The following is a 22,020-nucleotide window of genomic DNA, read 5'->3' on the forward strand; positions in this document are numbered from 1 at the left end:
TAGTCTTAGCTTTTGGGACTTAGAGAAGTAAATTTAGGAAATCAGTACGGGTTTTTGCAGCTTTTATCTACTTAAATGAAAGTTGAGGCAACTTTTACTTGATGCAAACCTGGAAGTGTTCAGTGAGAAGAACACATGGTAATTGGCCACATATAATGCACTGTGCTTTGCACAGTGCCTTCAGCTCTGCAGATATGCGCATGTGACCATCTGGGAGAAGGGGAGTGTAAATGGACTGTTTTCACATGCTTCTGTCTTGCTGGGGTATGTAATCAACAATTTAGACACCAAAAAATGAAGTCGGTTTAAACTTAACATTATTAAAGTGAACAGTGCTTGTTTCTGGCTTGGAAAATCTGGAAAAGCAGCAGCTCTGCTCCCAAATGAGCAGAGCTTGGCCCCAGACACATCACCACACAGCTGGGAGGTGACCCACAACAGCTGGGAGGTGACCCACATTCCAGTTGGTGGCAATCCCCATCTCCCTGCGTGACATGAATTTCACTTGAAAATGTTGAAGCATACAGAGGGGAGCAAAAGCAAAACATTTTCTTTTGCTACTGACACCTTGATTTTTCACACCAAAAGAAATCTTGACAGTGAAGAAACAGTTGAGATGAGAAACTACATTGTGCATGTGCCTCACTGAGGTCAAAAAATAGAGCAGAAATTCCTCACGAGCTTTCTCGGTTCAATCCAGTTTAATCCAGTTCATTCCAGTTTAATCCGGTTTAATCCGGTTTAAACCAGTTTAAGCTGGTTCAATCTAGTGTAATCCGGTTTAAGCCTGTTCAAGCCGGTTCAAACCGGTTTAATCTGGTATAAACCAGTTCAAATAGGTTCAAGCAGATTTAATCCGGTTTAAACCAGTTTAAGCCGATTCAATCCGGTATAATCCGGTTTATACTGGTTCAATCCAGTTTAATCTGCTTTAATAAGGTTCAATCCGGTTTAAGCCGGTTCAAGCCAGTTCAAACCAGTTAAATCCAGTTTAAACCGGTTTAAGCCAGTTCCATGCGATTTAATCTGGTTTAATCCAGTTTCATTTGGCTTAATCCGGTTTAATACAGTTTTATCCAGTTTTAAACCGGTTTAAACCAGTTCAATCCAGTTTAATCCGTTTTAATCCAGTTTAATCAGGTTTAAGACAGCTTAGACAGGTTTAGTCTGATTTAATCCATTTTAAACCTGTTTAAGCCGGTTCAATCTGGTTTAATCCAGTTTAAACCGGATTAGGCCGGTTCAAACCGGTTTAATCTGGTTTAAGACGGTTTAAGCTGGTTCAAGCCGGTTTAATTTGTTTCAAACTGGTTTAATCCGGTTTAATCCGGTTTAAACTGGTTTAGGCTGGTTCTGTCCAGTTTAATCTAGTTTAAAACGGTTTAAACCAGTTTAGGCTGGTTCTGTCTGTTTTAATCCAGTTTAAAATGGTTTAAACAAAATCAATCTGGTCTAATCCAGATGTATCCAGTTTAAACTAGTTTAATCCGGTTTAATCCAGTTTTATCCTGTTTAAATCAGTTCAATCCGGTTTAATCCAGTTTTATCCAGTTTTAAACCGGTTTAAACCGGTTCTAGCCGGTTCAAACTGGTTTAATTCGGTTTAAAACAGTTTAAGCCGGTTCAATCCAGTTTAATCCGGCTTAAACTGGTTCAAACCGGTTTAAGCTGGTTTAAGCCAGTACAAACCGGTTTAATACGGTATAAACCAGTTTAAGATAGTTCAATCCGGTTTAATTCATTTTAATCTGGTTTTATCCGGTTGTAAAACGGTTTAAACAGGTTCTAGCTGGTTCAAACTTGTTTAATCCGGTTTAAAACAGTTTAAGCTGGTTCAATCCAGTTTAATCCGGTTTAAACTGGTTCAATCCGGTTTTATCCGGTTTAAACCGGTGTAAAACGGTTCAATCCGATTTTATCCATTTTAAACTGGTTTAAACTGGTTCAATCCGGTTTTATCCGGTTTTTTCCAGTTTAAACTGGTTCAATAAGGTTTTATCCGGTTTAAACCGGTTCAATCCAGTTTTATCCAGTTTAAACTGGTTTAATCCGGTTTTATCCGGTTTAAAACGGTTCAATCCGTTTTTATCAGGTTTAATCGTTTAAACTGGTTTGAACAGGAAAAAACCAGTTTTATCCAGTTTAAACCGGTTTAAACCAGTTTGATCCTGTTTCAACCGGTGCAAACCAGTTGTATCCCATTTAAACCAGTTTAAACTGGCTCAATTTGGTTTTATCTGGTTTAAACCATTTTAAACTGGTTCAATCCGCTTTTACCGGTTTTATCCATTTTAAACCGGTTCAATCCGGTTTAAACAGGTTCAATCCGGTTTTATCCAGTTTAAACCGGTTTAAACAGGTTCAATCCAGTTTTATCCGATTTTTTTCCGGTTTAAACCAGTTTTATCCAGTTTTTTCCAGTTTAAACCAGTTTAAACTGGTTCAATCAGGTATTATCCGGTTTCTTGTGGTTTAAAGTGGTTTTATCTGGTTTAAATTGGTTCAATCCAGTTTTATCCGATTTTTTACAGTTTAAACCCGTTTAATCCAGTTTTATCCTGTTTTATTTGGTTTAATCCATTTTAAACTGGTTCAATCAGGTTTTAATCATTTTTTTCCGGTTTGAACCCGTTTTATCTAGTTTAAATCGGTTCAATCCAGTCTTATCCAGTTTTATTCAGTTTAAACTGGTTCAATCCGGTTTTAAACCGGTTCAATCCGGTTTTATCCGGTTTTATCCTGTTTAAATCTGTTTTATCCGGTTTAAACAGGTTCAATCCGGTTTTGTCTGTTTTTTTCCCATTTAAACCGTTTTTATCCAGTTTAAACCGGTTCAATCTGGTTTTATCCGGTTTAAACCGGTTCAATCCGGTTTTATCTGGTTTATACCAGTATAAACCGGTTCAATCTGGTTTTATCCAGGTTAAACCTGTTCAAACCGGTTTTATCTGATTTAAACCGGTTCAATCCGGTTTTATCCAGTTTAATCCAGTTTAAACTGGTTCAATCAGGTTTTAATCAGTTTTTTCCAGTTTGAACCCGTTTTATCTAGTTTAAATCGGTTCAATCCGGTTTTTTATCCGGTTTTTTCCTGTTTAAACCTGTTTTTTCTGGTTTAAACCGGTTCAATCCGGTTTTATCCAGTTTATACCGGTTCAATCCGGTTTTATGTGGTTTAAACCAGTTTAATCCAGTTTCATCCGGTTTAAACCGGTTTAATCCGGTTTTATCCTGTTTAATCCAGTTTAAACCGGTTCACTCCGGTTTATTCCAGTTTAAATCTGTTTAAACTGGTTTACTCCGGTTTTATCCGGTTTAAACCGGTTTAAACCGGTTCAATCCAGTTTAATCCAGTGTAAACCAGTTTAAACTGGTTCAATCCATTTTTATCTGGTTTAAACCAGTTCAATCCGGTTTTATCTGTTTTTTTCCGGTTTAAACCAGTTAAATCCCATTTTATCCAGTTTAAAACGGTTCAATCCGGTATTATCCGTTTTAATCCAGTTTAAACCGGTTCATTCCGTTTTTATTTGGTTTAAACCAGTTTAAACCGGTTCAATCTGGTATTATCCGGTTTAAACCAGTTTAAACTGGTTCAATCCGGTTTTATCTGGTTTAAAAAAGTTTAATCCAGTTAAACCAGGAGACCGGAGCCAGAAGCACATAGTCTGGAGGCCGGAGCACAGAGCATGGAGCTGGGAGCCTGGAGCCCGGAGCCAGGAGCACAGAGCATGGAGCATGGAGCATGGAGTCTGGAGCCACGAACATTGAGCCCAGAGCCTGGAGTAGGGTGAAAGGAGCCCAGAGCACACAGTCCAGAGCACGGAGCATGCAACATGGACCCCGGAGCACTGAGCGCAGAGCACAGAGCATGGAGTACTGATCCTGGAGCATGGAGCACAGAGCATGCAGCACGGAGCACTGAGCCCAGAGTACAGAGCCCGGAGCCCAGAGTATGGATTCTGGAGCACGGAGCATGCAGCACAGAGCACGGAGCATGGAGCCCGGAGCCCAGACCCTGGAGCCGGGAACACAGAGCCCAGAGCCCGGAGCACAGAGCATGGAGCCTGGAGCACAATTGTGGAGCCTGGAGCACAGAGCCTGGAGCCCGGAGCCTGGAGCCTGGAGTCTGGATCACGGAGCACGCAGCATGCAGCATGGACCACGGAGCATGGATCACAGAGCCCAGAGCCCGGATCACAGAGCCCGGAGCCCGGAGCACAGAGTATGTAGCTGGGAGCATGGAGCCCAGAGCCAGGAGCATGGAGCACTGAACCCAGAGTACCGAGCCCAGAGCCTGGAGCACAGAGCCCGGAGACCAAAGCATGAAGCCCCGAGCTGGGAGGATGGAGCATGGAGCCCAGAGTGTGGAGCACGGTGTCTGGAGCCCTGAGCTGGGAGCACAGAGTCTGGGGCCCAGAGCATGCAGCAAAGATGCCTGGAGCATGGAGCACAAAGCCAATAGCCCAGACCCCGGAGCACGGAGCCCGGAGTATGGAGCACTGAACCTGGAGCAGAGCCCAGAGCCTGGAGTCCAGAGCCAGGAACATGGAGCCCGAGCACGGAGCCCAGAGTGTGGAACACAGAGCACAGTGCCTGGAGCATGGAGCATGGAGCTTGGAGCTCAGAGCACAGAGCATGAAGAAGCACAAAGCATGGAGCCTGGAGCACAGAGCACAGATCCTGGAGCCAGGAACATGGAGCATGGAGCCCAGAGTCCGGAGCCCGGAGCCCAGAGCCTGGAGCATGGAGCCCAGAGTATGGAGCCTGGAGCCTGGAGCACGGAGCATGGAGCCCAAAGCACAGAGCCTGGAGCACGTAGCACAGATCATGGAGTCTGGAGCCCAGAGCCCAGAGTACGGAGCCAGGATCTTGGAGCCCAGAGCCCGGAGCACTGAACCCAGAGCACAGAGCCCGGAGCCCAGAGCCAGGAGCATGGAGCCCGGAGCATGGAGCCTGGTGCTCAGAGCACGAAGCACGGAGTTCGGAGCCGGGAGTACAGAGCATGGAGCTAGGAGCACAGAGCCCGGAGCCAGGACTCCGAAGCACAGAGCATGGAGCACAGAGTCTGGAGTCAGGAACACGGATCCCGGATCCCAGAGCCTGGAGCCCGGAGCACAGAGTGCAGAGTCCAGAGCCAGGAACATGGAGCCTGGAGCCCAGAGCCTGGAGCCCAGAGCAGTGAACCCAGAGCATGGAGCATGGAGTCCAGAGCCCAGAGCCCAGAGCCCGGTGTCTGGAGCCAGGAACACAGAGACTGGAGCCCAGAGCCTGGAGCCTGGAGCGCGGAGCACAGAGAAGCACGGAGCCCAGAGCGTGGAGCACAGGAGCACGGCCTCTGCCGCTGGCCAAGTGGCTCCCCTTAGGGCCAAGCACAGACAGGACCAGTGGGAGATCTACATTAACAGATTCATTGCAAGAAATTGGTTTATGCCCATGTGGGGCTGGGTAGTCATACCCCAAATCTCGCAGGCAGGCAGGCCGTCAAGAAGGGTGGGGACGGTAGGGCACCAGCCAATTCCCATATTGTTTAAATTATCCTAAAATAAAGAAAAAGGAAACTACAGTCCAATAGTCTGTTAATAGAGAGGTGAACGTTATGAACAGAATATCAGCAAACCAAATTCAGCAGTGTATTAAAGGAAAAAATAATAAATACTTATGTAAACTTGATTTAATTTTAGACACTTATGAGACTTTTTAAATAAGCAAATTCACAAATACAAGAGAGCTTTATTAAAACACACGTTACCTTCTGGTGTACAAGTAGGAAAGCTTTGGGCCTGAGAGTCTTATTAGCCCCAAACTTCACAGTGTGAAATTACTAATGAAGCCTTATTTCCTCAGGCTTCTGCTACAGATATTAGCCAAGGCTGAATTACAGAATATGGGGCTTACACTTTTCAATTTTCCTGCAATGTCAGTACAGTTTACTCCTGAACAACATGGGGTTAGGGGTGCCAAACCCCTGCACAGTCGAAAATTTGTGTTTGACTTTTGACTCCCCCAAAACTTAACTACTGATTCTGTACTGTTGACTGGAAGCCTTACCAATAAAATAAATTGTCAATTAACAAATATTTTCTGTGTTATATATATTATAAACTGCATTGTTACAATAAAGTAAGCTACAGAAAAGAAAATGTTATTAAGAAAATCATAAGGAAGAGAAAATACATTTACAGAACTGTACGTATGTTTATTGGAAAAAATCTGCGTGTGAGTGGACCTGTGGAGTTCAAACTCATGCTGTTGAAGGGTTAACTGTATTATTATTTAGCTCTTGGGAACTATCAGGAGCTCAGATGAGCTGGAATAGAGAGCTAGGCTGCCAGGTGTTGGAGTAGCCAATTAAAGCAACAAGCCAAAGATGATAGAGTTAAGCCTTTAATCACTCGCTGCAATAATATAAGCAAGAGCCTAAAACTGGAGAAAGTGCGGCTGCCCCGTTCCATTTTTCCCATGGCACGGCACGCAGGAAGAACGTCAGGTGGATCAGCACAGGTGTAGGGGGCACCTCAAACAAAAGAATCCCAAAGAATTAGGGACCTTGGCGTGGCGGTGGGGGTGAGGAGAAAGGCGCTTTCATGTCATTCCTTGGGGAGTGGAAAAGTCCTGGGTACTGAGGTGAAGTGGGGAAAGGTGTTTTCAAGGCTTCCTGTCCTGAGGCACCTGAGGAAGGCCTCTGTCGAAGGCCTCAAACAGAGACCTAGGGACGAAGCCACCAGGGCTAACAATGCAAAGGTACAGATGGCATGGCTCTGAGGGACCTGCTGTCTTGCTCGGCTTCCTTCAGAGGCTACCATGCCCAGTAGCGCCCCAGGCTGGCTTGGGAGGGCAGCGCCCCTGAGAGGCTTGCAGGTAAAAGGCCTCTGTAAATGCCTGAGGCTGCGCCTCAAAAATCACACAGAGGTTTTTGGCCTGGAGCCAGATTCCTCAGAAGCTTGTCGATCCCTGTTTTACCCTACCCTCAGCTTTACCTCAGCCTTGGAAAGAGGGGAGAAGAGTCAACTCCCCAGACCTGAGCTTTTGAAGGATCCCAAGAGTCTGGGAGATGGGAAGAGAATCTCTGTATCTTCCAGACTGCAGTTTGTCCCTTCCTGCTCAACCCTGCCCCTAGCCGGGTGAATTTACTCCAAGGTCCCATGTACTGGAAAATGGGCATGTATCTCAGGATGTATACACACAGTGCAACTTTTTATTCATTCATTCATTTGTTTGTTCATTCATTCACCAGCTAAGGCTGCAAATACAATATTATAAGCCTGGCTGCAATGTTTAAGGGTCTTCCATTCTGGCTACTGTGTCAATTAGAATAGTTGATGTACTGCATAGCTATACATGTGGGCACCTTACAACCTCTGCTTGTAAATACTCCTCAGTGTAGAGGTTCTCTAATTTTGATCAATAAATGCTCTCTCAAAAAAAAAAATACTGAAGGGCCGAGCCCGTGGCCCACTCGGGAGAGTGCGGCGCTGGGAGCACGGCGACGCTCCCGCCGCGGGTTCTGATCCTATATAGGAATGGCCGGTGCACTCACTGGCTGAGTGCCGTTCACGAAAAAGACAAAAAAAAAAAAAATACTGAAATACTTCCTAGGCCTCATTCTTGACAACATTGAGCCAAAATGTATTATAGTAGGTCTCCGTATAAACTAAAATTTGAAAAACACTGCTCTAATTTTTCATGCCCTGGCAAATAAAAGAGAAGGTTTTCCTTTACAGGATTTAATTTAGACAGGGATTATCTAATCTGTTAAAAATACAGATCCACTAAATTAGCAGTTTGCAGGCTACTAAAGTTTTTTCAGTTATTAAATTCTCTGATGTTTCAACACAATTAATTAGATTATCGTGAACAATCCCTGGCAGTTGTTGAAGGCCTTTCATTATGTGGGTGTTTTTCAGGTACATATATGTATGTGTGTGTTCTTTGTCACTAGTTCTAAGTGATTTGATTATAGTTTTTCTTCATGTTCCTTGTGCTTTAAGTTCATTGTCCATCTTGGATGTGTGAGTTTATTATCTTATCAAATTTAGAAAATTTTTGTCCATTATTTCTTCAATTAGTTTTTCAGTCTCCCCACTTTCTCTTCTCTTTTGGGGACTCGGGGTATACATATATTAGATGGTTTGGCGTTGTCCTACAGCTCAATGATGTTGTTTGTTTGTTTTCAGTCTTTTCCCTGTGTTCCATTTTGAATAGTTTCTATAGCCATGTCTTCAAGTTCACTAATCTTTTCTTCCATGATGTCTAATCTGCCATTAATTTCATCCAGTATATTTCTCATTTTTAGTCATTTTAGTTCTCATCTCCAGAAGTTCAGTTTTCTTCTCTCTCTCTCTCTCTCTCTCTCTCTCTCTCTGTCTCTCTCTGTGTCACACACAAACACACACACACACACCCCTTCCAAGTCTCCACTTAAGGTGTTTGCTTTGGCCTCTAGCTTCTGAACATAAGGATTATGGTTATAATAACTGTTTTAATATCTTTGGCTACTAATTCTATGAACTGTGTCATTTCTGGATCAGTTTCTATTGATTTTTTTCCTACTTCATTGCATGCCTCATAATTCTTTAATGCCAGACATTGTGAATTTTACTTTGTTGGGTGCTAGATATTTTTGTATTCCTATTTATATCTGAAATATTTTGAGCTGTGTGCTTGCACTTGGTTAAGTTGCTTAGGAAAGGTTGATCTTTCATGCCTTGCTTTTAAGGTTCTTTACCTGCCATCGAGTCATTTCCTGTCACATGAACATATCTCAGCTGCAGATCAAGGGGATTCCTCTGCAGATACCAGAGTTCTCTGTCTGTGCAGCAGTCTGCTCTCTGGTACTCTGCCTGGAAAACCCTAGCTGCTCTGACTGCTAGCTCTGCCTGACTTCTGGCTGGCTGACTAGCTTGATTAGCTGCCTGACTCCACACTCCTTCCTCCGGCCCTCAGCTCAGGGAGGCTGTCTGTGTCCCCTGACTCTGAGCAACAGCTTGGGAACTCTCTTTTGGCAGTGACCTGGGGCAATCATAGGACTCACCTTATTTTTTTCTCAATTCTCAAGATTCTTTGTTCTTCATCGCCAGATGTCCAAAGTCTTGAAAATCATTGTTTTATATGTTTTACCTTATTTTAGCTATTTCAGGAAGAAGAGCAAATCTGGTCCCTGTTTTGGCTGGAAGGAAAAGCCATGTCTGGGTGGTACTTGAAAGTGCTTAGTAACTAACAATGGCTGAAGCACAGAAGCCTGCAAGTGATTAATCTGTTAAAAAATTAGGCAGGCTTTGGGCCGGATGGTTAGCGCAATTGATTAGAGCTCAGCCTTACAGCCCCAAGGTCACGGGTTGGAATCCCCATACTGGCCAGCTACAAAAAAAAAAAAAAAAAAAAAGAATTAGGCTTCAAGGTTACCCATAGACTAGAGCAACGTCATTCCCATTCATAATCATCATGAAGTGGGAGGGACTGGGAGAGTTTGTGTACTCTGTGCATTGCACCTAAATGCAATATACCTTATTATGTACCTGTGAAGTACATCCCTCAGAGAAACAGCACCCACTGAGTGCATGTCTCGCTGGTATTCACGTCTCTGGGCCTGACTCTCAACTTGTAGCTTCAGATTCCTGCTTCCTTCAAGGCATATTTATGTCTGTTTATTGGAGAAAATAAAAATTTGCCCAACGTGGACATGAGTTCTGATTCTTCACTTACAACCTCTGTGCCCTTTGGTAATTAAAGTAACTAAAGCATGCCAATTCCTTAACCATATATTTTTTACTGTGAAATCATAATAATATTTTAACAATCTCATGAGATTGTATAATAATAAAAAAAAAAGATTAATGAAAGAGTGCTTTGAAATCTAGGAAGAATATAACCATTTAAATACTTTGTTTTTGTTCTTTTGCAAAATAAAACTATCTCCACTGTCATAGATCTATATGCCAAGATTTCAAACATTATGGGGTGTGACAAACACTGGGAACCAATTATCCTTGTGTGATCTGCATGAAGTAGATACTTTCCTGTGCTTCTTTCATATTTTGTTAACAAACTGGTGTTAGGAAATTTCTTTTGAGCAGATGGTATGTGGTGGAGAGGGCAATATCAGCCTTAAGACATACTGGATCAAGAGAAGAAATTTATTAACATGTTAGATATAAAAATATGTGGTAGGGGAAGCATGTGTATCAGAATCAAGGAGACTGGTTAAGAATGCTGCCTCACCTCTTACTAGCTGTTACCTTGGTCAACTTCCTTATTTCTTTGAGATTTAACTTCTCCCTTATAGAATAGAGCTAATAATGCATACAGAATTGAACTGATGTAAGCAGTAAATGAGAATCTACCTACCTACCTACCTACCTACCTTCTATCCATCCATCCATCTGTCCTTCCATCCATCATCTATTCTTATTTCTCTCTGCATAGACCAAGTTAACAACATACAGTGGATTTTCAATAATGTTTATTCCATTCTCTCTTTGGTAGTTAGCAGCTAATATTAAATTGAAAAGTTTTCACATGTCATTCTTTTGTACAACAGATTTTTTTGAAGTATAATTTACATACTATGAATTCACCCCTTTAAAGTTTACAGTGCAGTGTTTTTCAGTGTGTTCACAGAGTTGTGCAACCATGAACACCAATTTTAGAACATTTTCATCACCCCAAGAGGGAACTCTATTCCCACCAGCAACTCTCCCTGACCCCCTCCCCCCAGCACCTGGCAACCACTAATCAACCTTTTTTCTCTATGGATTTGCCTATGCTGGACATTTCATGTAATCGGAGTTATACACTGTGTGGCCTTTTGTGACTGGCTGGGATTTTAAGAGGACTTGCGCTGAGTCTGCAGATCAATTTGAAGAGGATTGCTGTCTTAATATTCCATGTTCTACGACTTGCACATGGATGGCTTTCAACAATATTTTGTAGTAATCAGTGTATGAGTTTTGCATTTTTTGTTAAATTTGTTCCTAAGTATTTTATTCTTTTTTATTTTATTGTGAATGGAATTGTTTTCTTAATTCAATTTTCAATTACTCAATTCTAGTGTATAGAAATTCAATTGATTTTTGTATATTATCTTACATCCTGCAATTTTGCTGAACTTATATTTTGACTCTAATAGCTTTTTAGTGAATTCTTTAGGATTTTCCATACACAAGATCGTGTTATCTGTAGACAGAGATAGAGTTGCTTCTTCCTTTCCAATGTAGATGCCTTTTGTTTCTTTCACTTGCCTAATTGTCTTTGCTAGAACCTCCAGCACAGTTTTGAATAGACATGGGAAGAGTGGACATTCTTGTCTTGTTTCTGATCTTTGGGGGAAAGCACTCAGTCTTTCATCAAATATGATGTTAGCTATGTGTACTTCATAGGTGTTGATAGAGTTTGGACGTGTTGTCTCCGCCAAAACTCATGTGGAAATTTGGTCTCCAGTGTGGCAGTGTTGGAAACTGATTGAGTCATGGGGGCGGATCCCTCATGAATGGATTAGTGCTCTCCCTGGGGGAGGAGGGGAAGTGAGTGAGTTCTCGCTCTGTTAGTTCCCGCGAGAGCTCGTTGCTTACAAGGACCCTGGCACCTTCTTCTCTCTCTCTTGCTTCCTCTCCATGTGATCTGCTTGTACCCACCGGCTGCTGCCACTTTCCACCATGAGTAGAAGCAGCCTGAGGACCATGCCAGATGCAGCTGTCCCAGAATCAGAAGCCAAATAAACCTCTCTTCTTTATAAATTACCCAGTCTCAGGTATTTCTGTTATAGCAACACAAAACGGACTAATACATGTGTCCTTAATGAGTTTGAGGACATTCCCTCTTATTTCTATTTGTTAAGTGTATTTTTTTTAATCATGAAAGGATGTTAAATTTTGTCAAATGGTTTTTCTGCATCTGTTGAGATGGTCATTTGAATTTTTTCCCTTGTCGTATTAATATGGTGCATTACATTGATTTTCATATTTTGAACCCTTGCATTTTGGAATAAACACCTCTTGGTAATAGTGTATAATTCTGTTAAAAAAAAAAAAAACCTGCCGAATTTTGTTTGCTATTATTTTGTTGACTTTTTTTGTTACAAGTTTTTCTATTCTCTAGTTCATTTATTTTCATTCTAGCCTTTTTTATTACTTTATTATTTCCTTTTTTTTGCCTTGCTTTGGGTTTTGTTTGCTCTTCTTTTTTTCTAGCTCTTTAAGGTGTAAAGTTAGATTATTGATTTGAGATCTTTCTTTTTTATTTTATTTTATTTAGGTTTTTGGTCACTGGTACAGGGATTTGAACCCATGACGTTGATGTTAGAGATCTTTCTTTTTTAATGCAGGCATTTATAGCTATAACTTTTCTTATTCTGAGCACTGCTTTTGCTGCATCCCATAAACTTTGGTGTGTGGTGTTTTTGTTTTCATTCATTTAAAAGTATTTTCTGGTATCCCTTTTGATTTGTTCTTGTACTTATTGCCTATTTAAGAGTATGTCATTTAATTTCCACATGTTTGTGAATTTTCCAAATATTCTTCTGTTACCAATATCTAATTTCATTCCATTGTAGTTGGGCCATATACTTTGTATAATTGAAATCCTTTTCAATTTTACTGAGGCTTGTTTTATGTCATGACATATGGTCTGTCCTGGAAAATGTTTCATGTGCACCTGGAAGACTATAATTGTCCTATTCATTATTGAAATCAAAGTATGGGAGTCTCAGACTGTTATTGTTGAGCAGCTGATTTACCTCTTCATTTCTGTCAGTGTAGCTATGTGTATTTGGGGGCTCTGTTGTTAGTGTGCATGTGTTATAATTATTATGCCATTCTGTTAGATTAACACTAAAACCTTTATCATTGTAAAATGTCCTTTGTCTCCAGTAACAATTTTTTTCTTAAATATTGTTTTGACTGATATTAGTACAGCCACTCAAATTCTCTCTTTTTTATAACAGCTTTATTGAGATGTAACTCACATATCATACAATTCACCCATTTAAAGTATAAAATTCAATGGTTTTTGGTTGAGTCTGTGCATACAGACTTGAGCAGTCTTTACTACAGTACATTTCAGGGCACTTGCATAACTCCAGAGAGAAAACCCACCCTCGTTAGCAATCCCTTCCCACTTCCGTTCAGTGCCCCAGCCCTGTGCGAACACTCATGTACTTTCTGTCTGTGCAGATTTTTTTATTCTGGACATTTACTCAAACAAAATCGTATAATATGTAGTCTTTTTTTGGGAGGGGGGGTCTGGCTTTTTTCACTTAGCCTAATGTTTTCAAGTTTTGTTCATGTTGTAGTATCAATACTTCATTCCTTTTATTATTATTTTCAATTGTGGTAAAAAATATATAGCATCAAATTTACCTTCTTAATTATTTTTAAGTGTTATCTATATTTAGATGATTGCACAACAGATCCTTTTTCATCCTGCAAAACAAAGACAAAAACTCTACACTCATTGAACAACACCCCCTTATCATTCTCCCAGGCCCTGGCAACCACCAGTCCACTTTGTTTCTTTCTTTTCTTTTTTTTTTAAAGATGACCGGTAAGGGGATCTTATCTCTTGACTTGGTGTTGTCAGCACCACGCTCTCCCGAGTGAGCCACGGGCTGGTCCTTTCACTTTGTTTCTAAGTATGTGACTACTTTTGATACCTCACATAAGTGGAATCATGCAGTATTAATCTTTTTGTGACTGGCTTATTTCACTTAGCACAATGTCCTCAGGGACACATGAAAGGATTTCCTTCTTTTTTAAGGCTGAATAATATTCCATTGCATGTATATACCACATTTTTTTCTATCCATTCACCCATTAATAGACACACGTTGTTTCTACATCTTGGGTATTATGAATATGCTGCAATGAACATGGGTGTGCTAATATTTCTTTAAGATTCTATTTTTCAATTCTTTTAAATATATACCCAGTAGTGGGGTTTCTGAATCATATGGTAGTTCTATTTTTAATTTTTTGAAGAATCTCCGTACTGCTTTCTATACTGGCTACACCATTGTACATTCCTACCAGCAATGCACAAGGGTTCCAATTTCTCTACATCCTCACCAACACTTGTTGTCTTTCAACATTTTGGTATTAGCCATCCTAACAGTTGTGAGATGATATCTCATTATAGTTTTGATTTGTATTTCCCTGATGATCAGGGATGTTGAGCTTTTTTTCTTGTGCTCATTGGCCATTTGTGTGTCTTCTTTGGAGAAACGTCTGCTGAAGTCTTTTGCCCATTTTTTAATCAGCTTGTTTGTTTTATTGTTGTTGTTGTTACTATTGTAGTTCTTTATACATTTTGGATATTAACAATATATCAGATATATGTTTGCAAATATTTTCTCCCAGTCTGTAAGTTGCCTTTTCATTCTGTTGATTGTTTCCTTTGCTGTTCAGAATTTTTTTAAGTTCGATATAGTCCCATTTGTCTATTTTTGCTTTTGTTGCCTGTGCTTTTGGTGTTGTATCCAAAAAACTCCATTGCCAAAGTCAATGTCTTGAAGCTTTTCCCCTGTTTTCTTCAAGGAGTTCTGTAGTTTCAGGTCTTGTGTTTAGGTCTTTAATCCATTTTTATCTCCCAGTCTGTAAGTTGCCTTTTCATTCTGTTGATTGTTTCCTTTGCTGTTCAGAATTTTTTTAAGTTCGATGTAGTCCCATTTGTCTATTTTTGCTTTTGTTGCCTGTGCTTTTGGTGTTGTATCCAGAAAAATCCATTGCCAAAGTCAATGTCTTGAAGCTTTTCCCCTGTTTTCTTCAAGGAGTTCTGCAGTTTCAGGTCTTGTGTTTAAGTCTTTAATCCATTTTAAATTAATCTTTGTATAAGAGGTAAGGTAAGGGTCCAACTTTATTTTTTGCATGTGAATATTCAGTTTTTCCAACATCATTTGTTGAAGAGATTTGTACTTCATTTCTTTTTATTGTCAAATAATATTTCCTTGTATGGATATGTCACATTTTATTTACCCATTCATCAGTTGAAGAACAGTTGGGTTATTTCCACATTTTAGCTATTATGAATTATGCTTCTATGAATATTTGTATGCAAGTGTGGACATATGTTTTCATTTCTTTTGATTCTGTACTAGGAGTTGAATTGCTGGGTCATATGGTAACTCTATGTTTAACTTTTTTTGGGGGGGGGGGGAGCTGGCCTGTAAGGGTATCTGAACCCTTGACCTTGGTGTTATCAGCAAGCATCATGCTCTCCCAAGTGAGCTATCTGGCCACCAGCCCCATGTTTAACTTTTGAGTGACTGTAAAACTGCTTTTCAAGTGGCTGCACCATTTTACATTCCCACTAGCAATGTGTGAAAGTTTTAGTTTATCCACATCCTCACCAACTCTTATTTCACTTTTTTTGTTTGCTTGTTTGTAGTCATCCTAGTGGGTGTGAAGTGGTGGTTCTGGCTTGCAATTCCTTGATGACTGATGATATTGAGCATTTTTTCAGGTGCCTATTGTCCACTCGTATATCTTTTTTAGAGATATTTCTATTCAAATCCTTTGCCCATTTTTCAGTTGGATTATTTGTCTTCTTGTAGCATTGCAAGAGTCTTTATGTGTTTTAGATAGTAGATACTTATCAGATAAATGAATTGCAAATACTTTTTCCAACTGTGCAGGTTGTCTTTTAAAACATAGAGAAGGGGGAAATATTTACAAGAAAAATGCATTTGTGCTGCATTTTGTATTTACCTATGTAGTTACCTTCACCAGTACTCTCTATTTTTTCACGTGGATTTGAATTACTTTTAGTAATCCATCCTTCTTTCCTTCCCTTCTCCACCCATCCCTCCCTCCTACCTCCCTATCTTCCTTCGTTTGGATTTGAATTACTCGTGCCCTTTCATTTCAGCCTGAAGGAATCCCTTTGGTGTTTTTTATAGAGTAGGTCTGCTAGTAATGAATTCACTTATTTTTTGTTTTCCTAGGAATGTCTTAATTTCTCCTTTGTTTTTGAAGAATAGTTCTGCTGGGTAGAGAAGTATTTGTTGACAGTCTTTTATACTCAGCGTTTTGAATATGTCATTCCACTGCCTTCTGGACTCCATGGCTTCTGATGAGCAATCCATTGTTAATCTTGTGAAGATCCATTGCAAATGATGAATCACTTTTCCCTTACCGCTTTCAAGAGTCTCCTTTTCTTTTGTCTTTCAACACTTTGACTTTAATATTTCTAAGTTTGAATGTTTTTTTTTTGTTGTTGTTGTTTTGGCAGCTGGCTAGTATAGGGCTCTGAACCCTTGACCTTGGTGTTATCAGCACCATGCTCTAAACAAGTGAGCTGACTGGCCGGCCCATAGGTGTAAATCTTACTGAGTTTATCCTATTTGGAGTTTGTTGAGCTTTTTCAATATCTAGATTAACATTAGGTCATCAGATTTGTGAATTTGTTCAGCCACTATTTTTTCAAATATTCTTTCTGCTCTTTCTTTCTCCTCTTTTCTTCTTTCCCATTGTGCCTATATTGGTATATTTGATGGTGTCCCACAGATCTTTGAAGCTCTCTTTATTCTCCATCTTTGGTTAATTTCTGTTTATCTTTTTATTTTCTTCTTTATTTATATGTTATTTTACCAGACTGGATAATCTCAACTAGCCTGTTTTCAAGTTTTCTGATTCTCTTTACATCAGCTTAAATCGACTGTTGAACTCCTTTAGTGAATTTTTAATTTCAGTTATTGTACTTTTAAATACAGAATTTATATTTGGTTCTCTTGGGGGCTTGCCCATTAGCTCAGTTGGTTAGAGCACAGCCTTATAACACAAAGGCCGTGGGTTCGGGTCACTGTAGTGCCTGTACTGCTCAGCTGCCAAAAAGAAAAAAGGAAAGACAAGAAAGAGAAAAGAAAATATTTGTTTCTCTTTTTGTAATTTCTTTTTTTATTATTGAATCATAATTGATTATACATATTTTTGGGATTCAATGTTGACATATGTTGATCAAATCAATATTACTAATATGTATATTGTTACAAATTGTACTTATTCTTTGTGCCCCTTGTCCATTCTCTCCCTGTCCCTCTCTCCCTCCCCCCTCCCCCCTCTAATTACCCTAGATTTCTTCTCTCCTTCTGAAAGAGTAATGGTTACTCTTCATTTGTTGCCTAGATGATCTGTCCAATGTGGAGTGGTGTGATCAGGTCCCCCAATATTATCATAGAACAGATGCTTCTTCTGTCACTCTGGAATGGGCTTTGTGAGAGAGACGTCCTCTTCTTTTCTTTGGTCTCTGCTGGTGACTCTCCTTGTGTCACTGCACTCCAGTGACTGGCAGACCATCTGCGTGGTGGTTGTGACATCCAGCCACTTTTGTGGCATCTGTGCTTACTGTGGTGGCTGTGATGGGCCATCCACATGGAGGTGATGTTTTTGGCATGCTCCTAGGTGCTGGCGGTGTGCCTGGTTGTGGGCAGGGTTCTGGTCCCTGGCTTCATGCCCCGGGTCCCTGGGCAGGGCTGTCCAAGATGCTGGCTGTGTGCCTGGATATGGGAGTGGGTTCCAGTCCCTGGCTCGAAGCCACAGGTTCCCTGGAGGGTCTGGAGGCACTGGTGGTGTGCCGGTGATGGAACTAATTTTTTGTCCTTTGCTTGCTTCTCAAAAGAGGGAACTTCCTGTGGTAACCAGTACTTGAACTGTGTGGGTGAGCTAAATTCCTGCTTTGCTGCTGTTTCCCTAGGGAAGGCTTTTTGTGCAGCTCAGTGTTTAATGGTTGACCTTATAGGTACTTCCGGCTCTCCAGAGACCCAGTGCACCTGGGTTGTGTAGAAACTCTGATCTGGGCCTGAGTTTTTTCATCAAACTACACCCCATGTAATTCTGCATTCCTGACCAGTCCCCTCTGAGTGCTCCTGTGCTGATGGGGGCAAGGATTGGCTGTCCTTGCTGTGTCCCAGTGTTCTCCCAGTGGGCCTGTCTCCCCCACCGCCCGTACTTGAAACACTTCCCATGGGATGGGCCCTGCCCTTGTCCCTTGCAATGACTCACCGGCCTCTGAATGGCTCCCCTTTTTCAACTGTTCTGGGTCCTTGTTCCTGCCTGGGTCCACAGGAACCCTATTAGTGGTCTTGCTATCCTGGGGACCACCAAGGCCCTCTTCTCCCCTGCCACCTCCAAGCAACTCCATCCGAAGGGCACAGCTGCAGCTTCTGCTGGCTCCTGCTGGCTTCTGCTTCATGTGCTCAGCAGTTCCATCCTTAAAGCAGCCACAGCCCAAAATGCTCCGAGCAGCTTTTTCATTCTCTCATTGTGGTTTCTCCCCCTTCGTGAACCCCGTAGGTCCTCCTCCTCTTCCACTGAGCTCTAACAGCCCCAGCTTGGCTGATGTTATATTTTTATAGTTGTAAATTGGTTGATTTGTTGGAGAGAGTGACTCTGGGGACTGGCTGTTCCACCATCTTGACCGGAACTCACTTGAGCTATTTTATATCAGCATTTTGTAGATGAGAACCATTTCATAATTTTTAGATACATGTTTAATCATAACAGAATTTTTCCATGGTTATTAATAGATTTAAATATATTCAGGTTTGCTATACCATGTAAAAACAAGATGTTGAAATATATACACTAATCCTATGTTTAGCAGTTAATATTTCAGTCTTTTAACTTACTTAGAAATGACTCAGACATTTAACGAGTGTCTATTACTTAATTTAGCACAACTTCAAGTTTTAAAGTTACTGAAAAAGAATTTTGAAACTGTGACAAGTTCATGAATAAACTTTTATCCCATAACAAGGTGTTAAGTCAAGGGACCCTCTCTATTGATTGACCTTGTCTAATTTCACCCTAAGTGATTGTTCACTAGTTTCCTCATTATAATTTTTGCCTTCTGACTTTTTAAATTTCTCCAAACTGGGGTAAATAGAGCAGACTGGCGTGGGGGCCTGCAATGTTGGGGGACCAGCAGGGGTCCCTCTGTCCTATCTAACCTTTGGCAGATTTAGTCTTTGTTCTAACCCCATCACTGTCTGCTTTACTTATCCCATTTTTAATGACCATCTAAATTTTTTTACCCTACATTTTCATTTCCAAAGGAATGGCTTAGGTGATACAAGGGAGAAAATTTACATATGAAAAGCACAGAGCTGAGACTTCAGGCCTAAATGCCATCATAAATCACATTTGCCCAAAAAAGGGAAGGAGGGTGTAAGTGAACACCCAGCAAGACAGGATGGCCGAAAAGCTCCTTAAACAAGGACTTGTAACGTAAATCTAAACCAATGCCTTTTCCACAGTAGAGTTTCTAGTGACTCGGTTCTCCCTCTTCCTGGTTCAGGGAAGCAGACACCCTAAAAATGGGAATTTCCCCTATAGATGGAAATTTCTTTTTCAACACTGTTTCAAAATAGCCAGGTAAACGACAGAAAGGTGTTTTTTGGAGGCTGATTTAGTCCAACAGGCAGTCTTTTTAACTTAGCTTCTGTTTCTTAGCTAAAATTGCCGAGTTAAGGATGGATGAATGAAAGGGCAAAGAAAGCCTTCTCTATGCCTGGACTCAGCACGGAAGGCTCTGAAAAGCAGCAGCACACTTTACCCACGGGCCTTCACCCAACTTTCTTTTCGCCTTCAGGGCGAGATAGCAGCCAAGCCTCAAGGTCAGAAGATTCCATTTTTCTTATCATTTAGTTTGCTAAGCATCTTATTTGCCTTTTGTAAAGAGCCTTTTAAAAGCGGCAATACTTTTTTGAGATCTTTTTAGAAAGTCTACACATCAGTAGCCATCCTTGGATAAGTCCAGTTCAGAAGCCTCATTTTCAAGTGCACTGTTGTTCATTTGGAATGCCTCACCATAGTTTTAAATAATCTTTAGTAAGATTTTGCCATATTTGTAGGCATTTGCAGCTTCTGGGGCCTAATACTTACGCACATAAGGGCAGGTGTAGATGAAAAGTGGATTACTCAGTTCTTCAGAAGTTAAGGATCCCATTTTTATGTGAAATCTGGGTTTTGACTCAGATCTCCTTGATCAACTTAGTCAAAATTTTTCTCCCTACCTAAGTGAGCAAGAAAAAGAAACGAAGAGTGTGAGAAATGCCGTCACCTGTCCAACACCAAAGGATGGACACAGAGACATGAGGTTCAGCAAAGCGAGACTTTAATTATGGCCTTATAAGTTTTGAGTGTCCGAAGGGCAGGCACACGGAAAAAGCATGTGGCAAGTAATTTATTCCCTAGTATGCAAGTCCCTCCCCCCACTTCCTCATTGGCTGAGTGCTACCGGGTACACAATTTTCCTGAATGACAGCTAAAATTTATTACCTCCTTGCAAGGAATTCCTTTGTCTGGGGACTCAGGACAAGCCCATGAAAAAGGCCTGCTTAAGCCCTGTGAAGGGAGAAACACCAGGCAATGAAGAAAACAATGGGGGCTAGTAACTAATTACCATCTCAAGGAGAGCTCTGTCTGTTCAGAGACCCTCTGGGAATGGGCTGGACCAGTCAAACAACTTTTGAACTGGAACTGAATCGATTAAAACACCCTCAGGTAAGTCTTTTCTGAAAATGAATCCCTTATACTACTTTCTTAAAAGAAGATAGAGCACAAGATCGCTGTGAGTTTCTGAAAGCCAGAGTTTGTACCCCTTGCAGTAATCACTCTTTATTGCCAGATATCTGCGGCCTCTAACTGAATCCAATCCAGTTTGTTACTGGATCCATTCAAATCCTGGGCCCAGTCCAGTTTCTGTTGTGACTTTTTAACCCAGTCCAGATAAACATTTTCTCAGACAAAACTTGGATGGCTCACAACACAAATCTGTGGAGCTTTAGAATCCAAGAGAGAACTTACCCACAATCCCCAGATGCTGGAGGTTGCTGGAAGCTCTACTTCAGATCCCATCTGTTAAAAAGAAAAACTTTAGATAAGTTAAACTGAACAGAATTTAACTGAGCAAAAAACAATTCATGAATCAGGCAGCTATCAGAACCAGAATATCAGAGCAACTCCAGGGCTGCTGCATGGTCAGCTATTATAGACAGAAAAAGAAAAGCAATTTACGGAAAATGAAAGTGAGGTTCAGAAACAGCTGGATTGGGAACAGCTGAGCATTTGCCTCGTTTGAACAAGGTTTGAACACTTGGCTGACTGTGATTGGCTGAGATTCAGATATTGTTGCAAGAGTGGTTGCAGTCTGTTTGCATATCAAGTTAAGTTACAGCTCACTATGTCTGAAGAAACCTTTAGGCCAAACTTAATTTAACCCATCATATGGGATTGGATCTAGGAGTGCCATGAGCCATGCTGAGCACTGTACTCAGACAGCTCTTCCTTTGCAGTGGTCTTGAGCAGGACAGAGTGGGGACGTGCCCCAGGGAGGCTGCTCAGAAATATTCAGACTGGATCAAAGTTGAGAGGGAGACCAGAAACTTCAGTAACTCAGGGACACATGACAAGAGGCTGATGCAACCTCTCATTGGCCTATAAGGCCTTAGTTACTTTAGATTCCCCCCGCCCATGGCCAAATATTCCTCCCCTTAGTTAAGATTTGGAAATGCTCCCCTCCCAGAACAACACACAAATCCTCCTCCTAAGATTCTGGGGGTGCGTGCATTTCTCTTGTGCAGAGATGTCCAAGCACTATTTCTGTGTGTACCTTTGCTTGTAATAAAGCCCTATTATGTTCAATTTCTCTGTCCTTCTTTTCCTTTCCTTTCAATGGTCCTGTGAAAGATTTTTCTTTCGTGGGTAGACAAAGTACCTGGAACTGCCACCTGGTAACAGTCTTGTATTTCAGAGACTCCAGGAGATTCTAGATGTTGGAACAGATTTCTGGGATTCTTGGTGACAAGTGCCTCAAGATATCTGCAACAAATGCTATCCTAGTTTTGTAGGTAAGTGGGCACTTGGAGCACCGAGCAGAACTAACAGCTGACCTGTTCTGGTGTGAGTCAGCTCTGCCCGTGGGCTTTTGCAGGGCCCTGTTGTCATTCAGAGTGGCAGCCTCTTTGCACTATCTCAAGCATCCGATGAGCACAGCACCATCAACAACTTGAGAACAGAGCTGTGCCATTAA

General features: G+C 41.2%; 1 pseudogene; it reads left to right on the forward strand.

Annotated features, from left to right (window-relative positions):
• LOC134391864 (death-inducer obliterator 1-like) overlaps window positions 1–22,020 on the forward strand; it is a 36,635-nt pseudogene extending 14,615 nt beyond the window's left edge.

This window comes from Cynocephalus volans, chromosome 12 (assembly GCF_027409185.1).
Source record: "Cynocephalus volans isolate mCynVol1 chromosome 12, mCynVol1.pri, whole genome shotgun sequence".
Taxonomy (NCBI): Eukaryota; Metazoa; Chordata; class Mammalia; order Dermoptera; family Cynocephalidae; genus Cynocephalus; species Cynocephalus volans.